General features: G+C 40.0%; 1 pseudogene; it reads right to left on the bottom strand.

Moving 5' to 3' along the window:
- Nucleotides 1–18,246, bottom strand: part of LOC144252305 (growth factor receptor-bound protein 14-like) — a 147,991-nt pseudogene that overhangs the window by 63,757 nt on the left and 65,988 nt on the right.

Genomic DNA, 18,246 nt, shown 5'->3' with positions numbered 1-18,246 from the left:
CATTTGTTGATTCTATTTGTTAACTCTAGCGCTATGGGTGTCCTATTGAGGAATTTGGAGCCCGATCCCACAGCGTGTAGATCATAACCAACTTTTTCTTCTATCAGATGCCGTGTCTCTGATTTAATATCAAGCTCCTTGATCCACTTTGAGTTAACTTTTGTGCATGGCGAGAGATAGGGATTCAGATTCATTTTGATGCAAATGGATTTCCAGTTTTCCCAGCACCATTTGTTGAAGATGCTATCCTTCCTCCATTGCATGCTTTTAGCCCCTTTATCAAATATAAGATAGTTGTAGTTTTGTGGATTGGTTACTGTGTCCTCTATTCTGTACCATTGGTCCACCCGTCTGTTTTGGTACCAGTACCATGCTGTTTTTGTTACTATTGCTCTAGTATAGTTTGAAGTCTGGTATCGCTATACCGCCTGATTCACACTTCCTGCTTAGCATTGTTTTTGCTATTCTGGGTCTTTTATTATTCCATATGAATTTCATGATTCTTTTATCTATTTCTACAAGATATGCTGTTGGGATTTTGATTGGCATTGCATTGAACTTATAGAGAACTTTTGGTAATATCGCCATTTTGATGATGTTAGTTCTGCCTATCCATGAGCAGGGTATATTTTTCCATCTTCTAAGGTCTTCTTCTATGTCTTTCTTCAGGGTTCTGTAATTTTCATTGTATAAATCTTTCACCTCTTTTGTTAGATTGATTCCCAAGTATTTTATTTTTGGGGGGGATATTGTGAATGGAGTAGTTGTCCTCATTTCCGTTTCAGAGGATTTGTCGCTGATATACAGGAATGCCTTTGATTTATGCGTGTTGATCTTATATCCTGCCACTTTGCTGAATTCATTTATTAGCTCTAATAGCTTCTTTGTAGACCCTTTTGGGTCTGCTAGGTATAGAATCATATCATCTGCAAATAGTGATAGTTTAAGTTCTTCTTTTCCTATTTTTATGCCTTTAATTTCTTTTGTCTGTCTAATTGCTCTGGCCAGTGTTTCGAGGACTATGTTGAACAGAAGTGGTGAGAGAGGGCATCCCTGTCTTGTACCAGATCTTAGAGGGAATGCCTTCAATTTTTCTCCATTCAGAATGATGCTGGCCTGTGGCTTATCATAGATTGCTTTTACAATGTTGAGGTATGATCCAGTTATCCCTAATTTTTCTAGAGTTTTGAACATAAAAGGATGCTGTACTTTGTCGAATGCTTTTTCTGCATCTATCGAGATGATCATATGGTTCTTATTTTTAAGTCTATTGATGTGGTGGATAACATTTATTGATTTCCGTATATTGAACCAGCCTTGCATCCCAGGGATGAATCCTACTTGATCATGGTGTATAATTTTTTTGATATGTATTTGAATCCGATTCTCCAGAATTTTATTGAGGATTTTTGCATCAAGGTTTATTAGAGATATTGGTCTGTAGTTTTCTTTCTTTGAAGTGTCTTTGTCTGGTTTCGGAATCAGGGTGATGTTGGCCTGGTAGAAGGAATTTGGAAGTTCTCCCTCTTTTTCTATTTCCTGAAATAGCTTGAAAAGTATTGGTGTTAGTTCCTCTTTAAAGGTTTTGTAAAACTCTGCTGTATACCCGTCCGGTCCTGGGCTTTTCTTAGTTGGTAATCTTTTGATGGTTTCTTCTATTTCCTCTATTGTTATTGGTCTGTTTAGGTTGTCTATATCCTCCTGACTCAATCTGGGCAGATCATAAGACTTAAGGAATTTATCTATGCCTTCACTATCTTCTATTTTATTGGAGTATAAGGATTCAAAATAATTTCTGATTATCTTCTGTATTTCTGAAGAATCTGTTGTGTTATTGCCTTTTTCATCCCGTATGCTAGTAATTTGGGTTCTCTTTCATCTTCTCTTCGTTAGCATGGCTAAGGGTCTGTCAATTTTATTTATTTTTTCAAAGAACCAACTTTTAGTTTTGTCAATTTTTTCAATTGTTTCTTTTATTTCAATTTCATTAATTTCAGCTCTGATTACAATTATTTCTTGCCTTCTACTTCTTTTGCTGTTGTTTTGCTCTTCTTTTTCTAGAATTTTGAGTGAAGTATGAGATCATTTATTTGTTGGTTTTTTCTTTTTTTGAGGAATGAACTCCAAGCAATGAATTTTCCTCTTAGAACTGCTTTCAATGTGTCCCATAGATTCCGATATGTTGTGTCTGTGTTTTCATTTAACTCTAGGAAGTTTTTAATTTCCTCCTTGATGTCTTCTAAAACCCATTGATCATTCAGCAACCTATTGTTCATTCTCCAAGTGATGCTTGATTTTTCCTTCCTACTTTTATCATTGATTTTAAGTTTCATTCCATTGTGATCAGATAAGATGCATGGTATTATCTCTACCCCTTTATATTGTCTAAGAGTTGCCCTGTGACATAATATATGGTCTATTTTTGAGAAGGTTCCATGTGCTGCTGAGAAAAAAGTGTAACTACTTGATGTTGGGTGGTATAGTCTATATATGTCAATTAAGTCTAGGTTGTTAATTGTGTTATTGAGTTCTATAGTTTCCTTATTTAACTTTTGTTTGGAAGATCTGTCCAGTGGTGAGAGAGGTGTGTTGAAGTCTCCCATGATTATTGTATGGTGGTCTATTAGACTCTTGAACTTGAGAAGAATTTGCTTGATGAACACAGCTGCACTATTATTTGGGGCATATATATTTATGATTGTTATGTCTTATTGGTGTATGGTTCCCTTGAGCAGTATGACGTGTCCTTCTTTATCCCTTTTGATTAACTTTGGCTTGAAATCTATTTTATTAGATATGAGTATGGCCACTCCTGCTTGTTTCCGCAGTCCATATGAGTGATATGATTTTTCCCAACCTTTCACCTTCAGTCTATGAATATCTTTTCCTATCAGATGCGTCTCCTGTAGGCAGCATATTGTTGGGTCTTGTTTTGTGATCCATTCTGCTAGCCTGTGTCTCTTGATTGGTGAGTTTAAGCCATTAACATTTAGGGTTATTATTGAGATATGGTTTGTTCTTCTAGCCATATTTATTTATTGATGTTACTAAACCTGATTTGTTATCCTCTTTGACTACTTTCCCCCCTTTACTGTCCTACCTCCCATTGTTGGTTTTCAATGTTATTTTCCATTTCCTCTTCCTGTAATGTTTTGCCAAGGATTTTTTGAAGAGATGGTTTTCTAGCTGCGAATTCTTTTAACTTTTGTTTATCATGGAAGGTTTTAATTTCATCTTCTATCCTGAAGCTTAATTTCACCGGATACACGATTCTTGGTTGGAACCCATTTTCTTTCAGTGTTTGAAATATGTTATTCCAGGATCTTCTAGCTTTCAGAGTCTGTGTTGAGAGATCAGCTGTTATCCTGATTGGTTTACCCCTAAATGTAATCTGCTTTCTTTCTCTTGCAGCTTTTAAAATTCTCTCCTTATTTTGTATGTTGGACATCTTCATTATAATGTGTCTAGGTGTGGATCTCTTATGATTTTGCACATTCGGCGTCCTGTAGGCTTCTAGGATTTGGGATTCTGTCTCATTCTTCAAGTCTGGGAAGTTTTCTCGTATTATTTCACTGAATAGACTGTTTATTCCTTTGGTATGGAGCTCTGTGCCTTCCTGTATCCCAATGACTCTTAAATTTGGTCTTTTAATATTGTCCCATAATTCTTGGATGTTCTGCTCATGGTTTCTTAGCAGACTTGCTGAGTTGTCTATGTTCTTTTCCAGTTGAAATACTTTGTCTTCATTGTCTGATGTTCTCTCTTCTAAGTGATCTACTCTGCTGGTAGTATTCTCAATTGAGTTTTTAAGTTGGTTTATTGTTTCCTGCATTTCTAGGATTTCTATTTGTTTGTTTTTTATTACCTCTATCTCCCTGTGAAATTGATCTTTTACTTCCTGGATTTGTTTGTCAATGTGATCTTTCATTGTCTGATTTTTCTGTCTCATGTCTTCCTTGAGACTCCAGATAATCTGAAGCATGTTTATCCTGAACTCTTTATCTGACATTCCATCTGTTGCAGCTATTACCTCTTCTAATCTTGAGTTGACCTGCATTGCTTGTAGTCCTTTCTTTCCTTGTCGTTTCATACTGCTCGCGTTTCTTTCTGCTTGGTGCAACTGTTGTGTTTTTGAAATTTACCCCCTGGCCTGTCTTTCCAGTGGGCCGCAGGTATCGTTGCTCCCCCGCTCCGGCACCTTGCCGCTCCCCAGTGCGCGCCACAGACTCCAGCCACTGGGCAATTGCCTATCAGGCTATGTGACCCTCCGTGCGGAGAAATGGAGCTCCCGCAGTCGAACTTCGCACAATGGAAATCTGTCCACTAGATTCTGGAGCACCTCAATTTCGCTGGAAATTCCCTAAAAGATATCCTTCAGGCGATTCACATCATCTTTCTCCCGCTCAGTGAAGCGGCGCCCTGGGGTGATGCACTCCCTTCGCTGCCATCTTCCCTCCTCAGGACTTGACTTCTGCACCCGCCGTGAGGCCACCTGTGGAGCCGGGTAGCTGCGGCCGTTCAGCTACTTTTTCATCACAGCGCTACACATGTATGTTCTTAATGGCAGCACCCCAAGCCTTGAGTCAGACATCAAGAAGACATAATCATGCTCCTGTGGTACTCAGATTTCAACTGATAGATTTACTAGCTCTCTACTCTTCTGACATTGAGTCTGAGACACACAGACGTCGTTAAGAACCATGACAAGCTTGGTAAGTCAGCGGCAGCAGGGAGGGGAAAACTAATTGTAATAAGTGGAAATAACTGATCTAGAAAGATCAGCCATGAAAGGTGGGAATGCCTGCAGCTTGAGCTTTGGAAGAGTCACATTTCTCCTGGTGAGGCAAGAGGTTTCTGAAAGGTAACAATTGAAGAAGTCATAAAATTAATGCCCCAATGGAGGTATTTTGGAAAACTGTAAATTTGGCTTACGTTCAAGACTACCAATGTCAAAAATTCATGAATTTGTGACCTAGAAGAAAAGCAAAATTGTCAGAGGGTCCCCACTGCTGTGAATGTATGGAGATACACATGAAGCCTGTCTCTTTATCTCACATTCTGCATACACATTCACACAGAGGCCCTTCTCAAGACTAGGCTGAGAGTGTTATTCTGAATATTCATGACATGATGATTATTAATGTCACTGAGGTGATTTCATTCCTACTTGGCAGAGACAAGTTTTTATACCTAGAAACCGAATAAGTGTTAAGAGAAATGGCAGCTTTGCAACAGCCCAGCGAAAGCAACTCTGTACATTTTAGTCTTGAATGATTATTTGACTAAGTGCCTTTAATTACCCCCTCCTGAGCCCCATTCCATGATTAACCTTATCCTGGGGAGATTTCCAGCTTTGACACAAAAATGCAACATCCTTGGGAGCAGAGGTTCCAGAGGTTCCCAGCGAAAACAACTCTGTACATTTTAGTCTTGAAATACAGATTATTTGAATAGGTGCTTTTAATTACCCTCTCCTGAGCCCCATACCATGATTAAGCTTATCCTCCGGAGATTTCCAGCTTTGACACAAAAATGCAACATCCTTGGGAGCACAGGTTCTAGAGTTTATAACTGTATCTTGATTATTACTTTCTTTCGTAGGAGTCAAAATTAAACAAGGCATAAAGAGGCTCTAAGAAGTCTCAATAGATTTCTGGGGGATTATTTTGTAAAAATGCTTTAGGAGAGAATTACCACATATTTACAACTTCTATTATTTAAAAAAGCATTTAACACAACAAGCCTTATGAAACAGCTCTTTCTAAGAACCACAGACTTGAACAGTCACACAGAAAATTGAAAAACAAAAACAAAAACAGCTACTGGTGATAGTTAAGTAGGTCCTTGCACATCTGTTGTCGACTCCCCAAGCAACTGGCCTGTCTGGTTATTCTACATGCATGATATTACATCAAATGACCCAAAACTATTGTTTTCAATTAAAGTGACTTATATTTGGTTAGATAAAATATGTGTTTTGGGCCCCAGACTGAAAAAAAAATATCTTAAATAAGTCAGACACAGGTGTAGGTACAGGGCAGTGGAAGATGCCTACACCAGGTCAGTGCAGGATTAAAAACTTTTGGTTAGCTTCTTATACAGCACTGCCACACCAACACTCATCTTTGCAGAACAATCCTACCCTTAGGAAGGCAGCAGTGAAAACTACAAGGAAGAGTGCCTGACCCAGGAGGACCCAGGGAAGATGGCAGGAGCAGGCCCTTGTGCCGCGGGACTGACCTTAGGCACCCAATGGCATTGCGCAGCACCTGTGATGAATGCAGCTGTATTTTCTGATCATCCTGAAGAGGTGAATTTTCCCATCCTGAGTGGGGGATAATCACCGAGTTGGTCAATACTGCCAGGGCGTCCTGGATAATTGGCATTTTGAGTGCATCACATGACGAGAGGTTCCACAGGACTCCTGCAAGAGATACACAAGGAAAGAGTTGGTAGCTAACAGTCATTCTCATCTCAAAGTGTTTTCCTCTCTGGAGTGAAAGGCACTGGCAGGAAGGAGTGAGGCAGTGTTGTGCCACTGATAAAGCAACATAAGAAATCAGGGGTTCTCGTGCCATTTAATCTTAGCCTCAATAAATGTTGTCAGCTCATGCATATGTATCTTTTGATTTGGAAAAAAATCAAATACTTCTTAACATAAACCATTCAAATTCAAAAACAACCTAAAGATTTAATTTTGAAATATTCAAAATGTCAAAGACTTTTCTGATAATTTGTTAAGTATTATTGCAAACTGAAAATCTTATCATTTTTCTTTGAAGAAAAAATTCTGTAGCTTTCTAATGGATAATTGCAAATAATGCAAGGAAGTCCAAAAGGGGAGAAAACACTAAAATGACCATGGAAAGGTAAAATTCTTTTTAGGAAGAAATATGACATAAATGAAACCTTCATATTAATGACAATAAATACTTGCTAATTAAGTCAGAAGCCAGCAACAGATGTGTAGGACCATCTGAAGCCTGGCTCACTGCCTAGGCTGCCAATCTTTCACACTGTGTTTTCACTGAGTCAGAATCCAACAAGCTGTGCTTACAGTTGACCAACAAAATGTAACATTTATTACTTTTGGAATTATTTGCAACTACATTTCTATGAGCTAGATTTTATGTGCAATTGTTTATATGTGCCAGTTAATCCCTACTGATCTATTATTCCTTCCTTCGGTCAACACATTTACTGAGTGCCCTGGGCAGCCTCTTGGAGATGAGGGCACCATGATGCTCAGGACAGAAAAAGTCCCTGGTCTTGAAAGTGAGTTCTCACATTCAGGCAGATAGGATAAGGGAACTGAGGTAGGCAGGGGAAGAGGAGTCCAAGCTTCAGGAGGGTAGATTATCTGGATAGGAAGGTAAAGAAAGTTTTTTTTAGTGTCTGATGTTTTAGCAGAGAACTACAGAAGGTGAGAGACTGGGCCACACTGAATAAATAGTTATATGTTTCTCAAAGAGAGTAACTAAGCTATGGCAGCAAAGGACATCAGTAGCAGATCCATTTCACAGTAGTTATAGAATTATTATTAGTGTCTATTTAATCCATTTCTCTCTCTCTCTCTCTCTCTCTCTCTCTCTCTCTCTCTCTCTCGTCTCTCTCTGCACTGAGATTGAAACCAGGGTTCCTTTACCATTATGCCACATCCCCACCCAGGGGTACTTAACAACTGAGCTACATTCCTAGCCCTTTAAAAAATGATTTTGAGACAAGGTGTCACTAGGTTGCTTACAGTTACAGTCTCACTAAGTTGCTGAGGCTGGCTTCCAATACACAGTCCTCCTGCCTTAGTCTCCCAAGCTGCTGAGACACATTTCTTTTAAACTCAAAATTTCACAACACAACAACCATGTATTTTTATTTTATCAAAAGAATTTGAAACATTCAGTGGTAGGTTGCACATAACAAAATTGTGAGAACTGCCCAAGTTTTAGCTCTAACTACTTTCTTAATTAGAATTTTAATTTCTTAGACTATGATTATTTAAGTCTTCACTGAGTCTTCAAATGATCAACTGGGAACCTGTTGAAAATGTGGATTTCTGGATACAACCTCCAAGAGATTCTGATTGGGTCAATCTGATTGGACTGCAACAGTGCAAATTTTAATGTACACCCCTAAGCCTTCTGATTCTAATGCAGGGATGAGGGGTCACACCATGAGCTTCCCTGCCTCAAATAAAGCAGAGAAGAAGAAATAGACTGAAAGAAAAACAAACAAAAATCCTCAATTTATCATTTCGTACTTTATTCGAACAATATCAATTCTACCATCTTATGCCAGTTACAGGTCCATTCAGTATTTCATGGGGACCCACTTATATTGTTGTATTTCTATACTCTATGATGTCTAATTCTGCTTTAATGCAAATTCACCTGCTTCTCCAAAGAAATATAGTTTTGCATGTTTTCATTTTAAAATATACATTAGGTGGTTAAGAATGTCCTTATCATTAAACTGGTCTCTTCAAATTTGCCATTCAGTTTCAAATGCTTATTTGCAAAGAAATAGAAGTAGAGAAAGAGGGAAATGACATTGTAGCACTTGGGAGGCAGCCAGCTGGCCATGTGCATATGAACAGGTAGCAGAGAGGAGTCTTTTCATTTCTGAGATAAAGAACTAACTTCAGAAGAAAAAGCTATCAATTCCTGTGCTATGAAAGGAAGTCCAAAGTAGAATCTAGGAGTCCAGACTTTTAAAAAATTGTGCAATCAGTTCATGTATCAATAGTTATTGATGGAAGTAAATGTGTGAAGGGTAAAAGAGAACTTTTATGAAGAGGGGCAGAGCCCTGCATTAAAGTTTATTTTCTCCTCACACATCTCCATGCAGGTCTGCCTCTGCTGGGCTCCTGACTTAAGGGGTATGTTTTCTGCCATTCTGTCACCATCATTAAGTACTCTGGCCAGGCAGCATGTCCTGTGCAGATACTTAGCCTCTGTGATAGATGATGGCTTTGAAATAGTTATTTTGTGGACTTTGAACTTCTTTAAACAGTTTGGCGTGATGTCTGTTACCATTATATTCCAGGGGAGAGAAAGTTTTACCAGCCTATAAACATTCTTAAAAATATTGGTTAGTGTTACCATCTTATAAGTGTGTACTAGATAAATTGATGAAACATGCAAATATTTCATCTTGGATCACAGAAATACCTCATCATAACAACTTACCTCAAAAGAAAGTACATTGAAAAAGCTACACTTCACAGTGCTATTTTGGGAATATACAAAAGTCAGTGAGACCATTTGCACACTTCCTTCTGAACACTGTACACTATGATTTACTTGTTTTATTATTGATTTTTGCTTTTGACTTGAATCAAAATTCCAATATCACTTCTTACTTGAAGACTAGGAATTCACAAACCAATTTTAGTATTTAAAGGACTCCAAAATATTTCCCCATGTCTCCTAGGTCAAGTTCATTTGCTGAATTTCATTAGCAAATGAGCAATAATTCATTTGATATGATTTTTCATGTTATTATAAATGTGAGATCATATGGGAACATTACCAATATAGAATAAGAGTCATATTTCAGGCTGATTTTAATTAAACATATTAATTCATGTGTATTCAATAAAACACTGTAGCCTAGTGAGTTCATTGTGATGATACAAAATAATTCTATGACAATTCAGTTTTTTATAGAAGAAATGCTCTCGTGTTTGATCTGTTTCATAAATCCCAGATTTTCATATATTATATGAACAGTACAGCTTTGCTATCACTAAAAGCTTGAATAGTCATGTAGTCTCTGGCGGTATATAAAACACAGAGGATTAATTTGTTCCTGGGATTTTCTCCCTGAGGTCTCCAATATGATTTATTGTAATTAGTAAATCTCATTGCCCCTTTTACTAGGTGAATACTATAATCTAATGTGATTCAAATACTTTGAGGGAGAATAATATAATGGCTAAAATCATGGGTAGGATATGGCAGTTACTGTGATCCTAGCATTTCATCCTCCATAGAGACATATGCCCCTTGTTCTTGTAACCACAAGCATTTCTTACCAAGCTTTTAAGAAAATGGTCTACTTTTGTTAGATTCTTTTTGTGACAGGCAGGTATTTGGAAAAGAAGGAGATGGTGGCAATGGAATATAACAAGGAATGTGAGTTCTACCTCTTTATATTCATAGATGGGCCTTTTCCATTCTCACTTCTAGCCAAATGCTGCATTGCTTCCTTGCCTACCATGCAGTGGATGGTACTAAGCCATAGCTCACACCCAGCTCTCACTCAATGAAGAGCTGTGGGGCGCTATTTGTCTAAGACTCTATCAACATAGTGAAACCCATGGGGTTGGTGGTGTGGTACCTGTTCCCATAACTGTTTTTGCTTTAACATCTCAGGTCAGGTAGAGTACCTCCAAATGTAGTAGTCACACATATCAGTGTTTCTCAAATTGCCACGTGCATAGGAATGCCCTGATTGGAATTCAGGCTCTGACTCCATAGGTTTGAGGCATGGCCCAAAGTGGTGCATTTCTAAAGAGCTCTCAGGTGAAGCTAGTGCTGCTGGTCAGGTTTTGAAGCCAGCAACTCCAGGTCCAGCTGTACATATGTATCTGGTTGCTAGAGGATATCAATTTTGACACCCATCTGCAGCCCTGGAAGCAGACATATTAATGCCACAATGTGCTGCCTTATGGAGGGGACAAAAGAAGCCTCAGCAAAGGCAGAACAAGGGTGCAGCTGAACACTGGCCATGCAGGTGAGGCCTAGCAGGTAGCCAACATTCCAGGTTCAGTATGCACATGCTGTATGCCCATGAGGACATGTGAGCATCCTGGGACTGCTATAGAAAGACTTGCCTCTAGGTGGTCAGGCTCACAACAGGGGCCCACAAAGGACTTCTGAAGCAGCCCATCTGGGGCAAGAGTCAATTCTAGGGAGCAAAACATGTCTTTCCATCAACAGGATGGACTTCAGAATGGAACACTTGTGATCTCAGTGTTTCTGGGGCAACAGGTACACAGGTTGCCAACACTGCTGCAGTGCCCACACATAAGGAGAAAACTCGCTGCTTCTGCACCCTGAGAGAATCTGTATAGCACTCACTGGGGACTTTTCAAAGAGTTTGATGTGTGGGGCCCACTCCCAACCAAGACCTTCAGGGATAGGCCCAGGGAATAAACAGTTCAGTCCCTCTCTGGGTGCTGCTGAGAAGTGACCTAGCTTGGACAGTCAGTTTCTAAGCTGGAGTTTGGGGGCAAGATGCAGGATCTTGAGGAGCACAGGTCAAGGTTTGGTTGTCACCAGGCCCCTTAAACCAGAGCTTCAGGGCATCCCCAGAAATGCCTGTTCCTAGATTGCAGGGAGTGCCTATTAGCTGGAAGTTTCATTTCTAAAGTGTGTAAGAAGGTAGCAATACATTTGAAAACAGGACAATGAGGACATGGGTTTTGCTTCAGCATGGTATACCCTGTGCTGCAATTAGCCTCCTACTGGGAAGTCCCTGGGAGTCCAAAGGCTATGCCCTGCATAGACCTCAGGACATTTCCTACCTCTATTCTCTTCCATAGGCCTCTGAAAAAGGTCTCTGTCCTGCACAGAGTTCAGCTTGTAAGGAGCAGCTGCTCTGGGGCCAGGGTTCCTGATGTTCTCTAGTGGGTATGTGTGCAGGGGTCAGGCTAGGACAATTCTGTGTCCTGTGATTGCTTAGGAATCTTTCTAAAACAGCTTCAGACTGAAGCTGGTTTAAATTCCCCCAGAAAGACTCTACCTAGGCATTTCAAAACCTTCTCAGTGAGACTGGGCAAAATGAAATGTGGGGAGCAATGAATTTCAAATTGTAATACTATTATTTCAGGCTTGTAATCATAGTATTTGGTCATCTGCATGCACAGAAGTTGAGTACGGGAAAGTTAAATTTTCACATGAGAGGGAGCTTGTGTTTAAAATTTGCTTCAAACTGAATGAAGTACCACGTGTTTGGCTTAATGCTATTTTCTTATTGTCCTAATTAACTATTGATGCAAAACAACTTATGATTCGGTGCTTTATTAATTAGTCACTTCCCAGAATTTTTAATGGCCAGTCTCATACTCACACAGATGCTTTTTTTATATCAACAAGGGGGATAAAATTCAATGAGTGTCATTTTATTTCTTGCCAGCTACCTCTCAATACCCCATTAGTGCAATATTTGAACAGTGCATCTGGAGTCTGGCTTCTAGACCTCACTATTATAGGTCATTATGGATATTTCCATGGAAAGAACCCAGAACACTGTGGTCCTCATCCATCTTTTTTTTAATTTATATACAAACAGGACAAACAGGTTGAGACTCCAAAGGGGACTCTTGTCCTGCTTTCCACAGTGCTGACTTTTCCTTTTTGATGTCATGGCTTCTGCCCAAGAATGCACATGAAATTCTGGATTTATGAACAGGAGGAGGGTCTTCACTAGATGAAAGTAGTTTTCAGCATGCCATTTTCTTTCTAAGTGGCTTGTAATATTTTTAAATATATGTGAATTAAGATGTTTTGCATCTCAGCATCCTACACACCAGCCTTTTCTCTCAGCTTGTCTTAGATATATCATAGAGAGGCTGCACAAATTCTCTTTCAAAAACCAGACATTTTGCTTCTAAAATGCAAACTTCCAATACATTATCTCCATATCATTTCTCTACAGCTCTCTGTGTTTCACCAACACCCACAGAGCAGCCTTGTGATAATTTCAGAACAGAAGTCACCATTAACTCTCAAAAAGACCTATGAGGAGAAAATGACATATTGCTTCGCAGATCAGTCAGGGTCTATATTTATATTTTATAGCTCCTCTGTATCAACATTTTATGATTATTTTGTTCTACATAAACTCTGGCATACATAAAAAGAATTTGAGAAGAGCAGAATTACACTGTCCATTGAAAAAATTCTAGGAAGGCTTAAAATTTTCTTTTGATTCTTTTCCTCCTAAAAATTTTAATATTGTGTATGTGCAACCGTAGTTTAAAATCCAATTAGTTACTAGAAATATATGTAAAATCATCATATGAATACCAGTTATAGCCACTAAAACATCAGTTTCCTAATATTATACACAATTTATGAAACCAATCTATACCTAAGTTCTCCCATATCATTTCTTAAATATTGTCTGTATTCAAGGATGACACACTAAATCAATAGTTGGGATGAAACTCTCATGATGTGAGGGATACCTTCTAATACACAAACCCTATTTCTGTTGATTCTTCTAGTACAGAACAAATGTTATAGGTTTGAAAGAAGACTACCAACCTGAAGGGGAATGTTTGTGGCCATGTGAACAATAGTAAGTTAACTGAGTACTGAGGTCTAAATGTTTGTGTTTGCCCCCAAACTTTTATGTTGGAACCTAACCCCCACATGAAGGCATTTAGTAGGGGGAGCTTTGGAAGGTGATTAGATCATGGGTGTAGAGCCCTCATGAATGGGATTTGTGCTCATGTAAAAAAGGACCCAGACAGACCTTTTGCCATTTTTTACCATAGGAAGGCATGGCAAGAAGGCACTATCTACAAACCAGAAAGTGGCCCTCACCAACATCAAATCAATCAGCACTTTCATGTAGGACTTTCTGGACTCCAGAACTGTCAATTACCATTGCATATAAGTTATGCAGTTTATGATATTTTGACATAACATCTCAAATGGATTAAGAAATGTAAAATGTGATACTGGAGAAGGCTGGTATTACTTGTTTCTAACTAGCTGAGTTTAAAACCTGAAAGAATATGTGTGTGTGAGTGTGTGTGTGTGTGTGTGTGTGTGTGTGTGTGAGAGAGAGAGAGAGAGAGAGAGAGAGAGAGAGAGAGAGAGAGAGAGAGTTAGTTCCTAAAGAGAAACAAACATTGGCTTTTCTCTTTTATATCATCCAGGAAAGAAAGAAAAGCATACCTCCTAAGGCTGTAACTTTTCCCCAACATCACCAGTCCATACACAGAGAGCTAAGGCTGAAGTCAGAAACTTCAGGAAAGGCAGGTGCCATTCAAAGTTCAGCACAGACTCCCCCTCTATAATGACCTGGCACTTTTCTGCCCTGGGCCCGTGCAGAACACCAACAAGGAAAAATCAATACTATCAAGTCTCAGAAGATATCCACATATAAAGCGGCAATTAGAGGGGCCTCCTTAACCCTACTTTTTGGTCAAAATTATTAATGGTCTTCTTGGATTCTGCTGGTCTTCAGTTTCCTGGGAACAGCCACAGGACACGGCATGGGGTCTGCACCAGGGAAGAAGTGTGCCTGTTTATAAGACCTCTCACTTCCACAGAGCTACACTTGTAGGGTTGCTCACTCCTCAGTGGCATTCCATGGACTGCTTTCTGGGTCATTGGGAATGCTGCAGTGGCAACGTATGGAAGGTAAAAGGCCACTTTCCAAGTAACTGTGGAACTCAGAGGTAAGGAAGCCGACATTTCTCCTATCGATGCTCAACACCCATGGAGCCATGCTTTCTGTTAACTATTGCAAACTTAAAAACATTTTACTAACTTTAGGGAGACTCTGGCATCTCTGTGTCCACTCTTCACTTTGAACTAACAATGGCTTTTGGTTTTCCTGGGCTGCAACAGTTTCCTCCACTAGCTAGCTTTATGATACCTGACCAAAGCATTAGCTGAAATCTCCTGGGGGGGAGCTCTGAAACAGGCAGGGCTGGTTAGCTGCCCCCCAGAAGTCCACATGCTCACTGGTTAAATCTCTTATACTTTTGATCATAAGAGAATTTAGGATACTTTCTTCTTTTTATCAAGGTTGTTGCTTTGGTAGTATGCAACACAATAAATATATGTAGATCTATTTGGGATTAGCCTTTAGAGATTTCAGACATATCCATTTTAGTTAGTCAATAGTGTGTGTGTGCCTACGTGCACTCACATGTGTATACGTGAATATATGTGTATGTACTATATTTTACCCTCAGCTCCACACCAACATTATCTTCAGAGGCACAGAGGAGGGAGGAGCCCAACCACCCTCCACAACTTCACCCAGGCTTTCTCCATTGTTGGTGCTCAGGATCCAGCCATGACATCACTGTCATGGCACCCAGTTGACACAGGGCTGTGTGTTCTCCTCTATTCACCTCCTGTGGTTTGCTTTTGTCATTCTGGATTATACATAAAAGCAGTTCACAGAATACTGCTTCTCATCTGAAGCTCTAAAGAGAAGATTCTCTGAGTTCAGTACTAGCAAACCATGGGGATTTTGCCACGTGATCCATCTCTCAAATATGATAAAGAAACCTGGCTGGGATCTGGTTCCTTTCTGGTGTCCCAGAACCAGCCCATGTTAATCCACTCCTCTTCAGTTTTCTCACATACCCTCACCTGCTTCCAGTCTCTAATGCCTCAGATATCATTTACATACTCTTGGGACCCTTAACCCAGTGAAAAAGTTTATATGGATTTATAGATGATTCATTCTTTTTTAATCAAATGGTTCCTTAAAAAAAAAAAAAAAGATCCTGGGATACTGTTATGGCTTGGATGGTTCATGCTGGAAATTTGGTTTCCAGTGTGGAGCTGGTGAGATGGTGGAACCTACAAGCCACGGGACCTAGAGAGCATGTAAGGTAATGAGGTCCCTGGGGATGATGCCCTTGGAAGGGACACATGTAGTTCTTGTGGGACCCGAGTGAGTTTTTGAGAGAATGAGATGGTAAAAGAGCAAATACGAAGCCTGGAGTACTCTGGCTTCCTGCCTCATCATGTGATTGATCCCTCTCTAATGTGCCCTCACCATGTTGGCATCTGCCACATTGTACTCAAAGAGATGAAGCTGCTAGTCTCAGACCTTCAGCTCGAAACTCTGGTACATAAATTTCTTTCTTTAGAAGCATCCAGCTTCGGATATTTTGTTGTAGCAACCAAAAAAGAAAAAAAATACACACACACACACACACACACACACACACACACACTCACACACACACACACACACACACACACACACACTGAGGCAAATAAAAATTTTTGTTTGAGGCAACTCAGTGCCTCCCAAACTTGGTCATATCTCCTCAGAGGTCATACCTCCTCCACCATCCAACATAACACCTGTGGAGCAGGTGGGGTCTGTTTTACTTCTTTCAGAGATCAAAAGGTCTTCTCTCTTGGTGTTTGAGATTTCATGATGTAGAATAAAGAATCTTTTCTATTCCAAGCAGAGGGAAGTTCAGGAGATCCAAACTGCACAACAGACTTATGCTAAAACTCATGTATGTCCCTGGCACACTGAACACAGGCTCTGAGGCCCCTCTGCACACTCGTTCACATGAGTATGGAACTCACTCTAGACCTCCCGTCTTCTATATGCATGGCCACAAGGGCAGTCTATTATACCCAGCCTCGAGGGCTGCCTCCTTCACTTAGCCTTCCCTGATTGTCTTCCTGGGAGGTGCCTTTCCCTCTTGGGATTAATCAGGTTCCATATCATGATGACATGATGTTCTGAGCAACTTGTGCACCACTGTCATTCCAGTCACAGGTTTCATTGATTTATATTTGGATTTCCATTAAAGCCTGATACTGTGCCTGTCCTTAATAACAAAAGTTATAATTTATAGAGTTGTTTTTAACACGTGGGTAAAACGACGGGCATGCACAATCTCACATGATCTTTATAACAACACTGTGTGATTGTAGAAGTATTGAGTGTGCAAGCCCTGAAACGTTGCCTGATACAAAACAGGTGCTCAGTAAACACCTATAGACTTGAACCAAACTGTCCAAGGTCACAGAGCTGGGAGGTGAGGGAACCAAGATACCCACTCACCTATGTCTATAGCCCTCAGTCTTTGGACCTTGGGAATATGTGACAACAGCCTCTACTTCCCTATGTGCAATTAAATACATATTTATTTTACTTTACCTGTGCTGAGATACTGACATGACTCTGAGTCTCTGGGACTTGTGCCAACATGCACAGCTCACTGCATGGGCTGAGTCCCCATTCCCTGCTTCCCAGCTGATTTCCTATCCTGGGACTTGTCTTCATTTCCTTCTACTCAGGACCTGTTCTTTTCTGGATATCTTTCTCTTATTTTATGTTCTTATTTAGTTGTGATACATTCTGCACCTACTGTAAATTTCTAGGACAGTGTGCACAGGAGAAGACTTTCTGATTACTTGTAAAGCTGATATATTTGATTTTCCCTTTTCAGTGGATAATTGGCTGTGTGTAGATTCAGGGTTGAGAATTAAATCCCTCCAAAGCTTTGGGAGCAGCTCCTTGTTCTCTGCATTCTAACATAACACCTGATGAGCCAGTGGGGTCTGTTTGACTTCTCTCAGAGATCAAAAGGTCTTGTATCTTGATGTTTGAGATTTCATGATGTAGAATAAGGAATCTTTTCTATTCCAAGCAGAGGGTATTTTCCACGAAGGCATGTGCCCCTCATCTTCTGTTCCTCCCTGCCCTTTCTCTGAGACCCCAGTAACACGTTCCATCTAGAGACTTGTCCTCTATGGTTCTTCTTGCATTATTCTCATATTTCCTGTCTCTTTCCCTCTATGTCCTACCTTCCGGGTAACTTCCTTGATGACTTTCTAGCTATTCTATCATATTATTAGCTTTGGTAGTTACATTTTTACAGCACAGAAGAGATTTGTTGTTGTTCTTGGATCTTTTTGCATACCATCCCAGTTATTATTAAATGAACCCAGGATCATCCTAAATCCTACTCAACACAGAATCTAAAGGTTTTGCTTATTTTGTCTAATCTTTTATATTCCATAAATTATCTATGTTTCTTCCAAGAGAAAAATGTAGTTTTCTATTTTAGTCTCTCTTTTGTGCCACTCATTCCACCCCATTCCTTGGTAATCCTTCCTAATTTATCACATTGAGGAAAGAAAACCTAGTAGCCACTTCTATTCAGTGTGAACACAAGGCCTTCCTATGAGGCACTGTCCCCAGTTACCATTTAGACAGGGAGGACAGTGTAAGTGGGCCTACCATGTTCCTCCAGAGTGAGTGGATGGGCAAGCAGCCCAGTCCCTGGCCATCCCACTTCTGCCTACACCTGCACGGCATGAACCAGGCCACCAACATCCATGTCAGAAGCTTAACTCTCTCAGACAATGCGTGCAGTTTCTTTAAGAGAACACTCCTGCCTTGTGGTGAGCTGTTTCTGTGAACTGTGGCCGCCATTACAAGATGGCGCTGATTTCCCCTGTAGTCTGTGACAAACAACTCCTTATCAGAATGAGTTGGCATGCTGTGACTTGGCAC

Source organism: Urocitellus parryii, unplaced genomic scaffold (assembly GCF_045843805.1).
Source record: "Urocitellus parryii isolate mUroPar1 unplaced genomic scaffold, mUroPar1.hap1 Scaffold_40, whole genome shotgun sequence".
NCBI lineage: Eukaryota > Metazoa > Chordata > Mammalia > Rodentia > Sciuridae > Urocitellus > Urocitellus parryii.
Note: the sequence above shows the minus strand (reverse complement) of the source record. Positions and strands in the feature narration are given on the sequence as shown.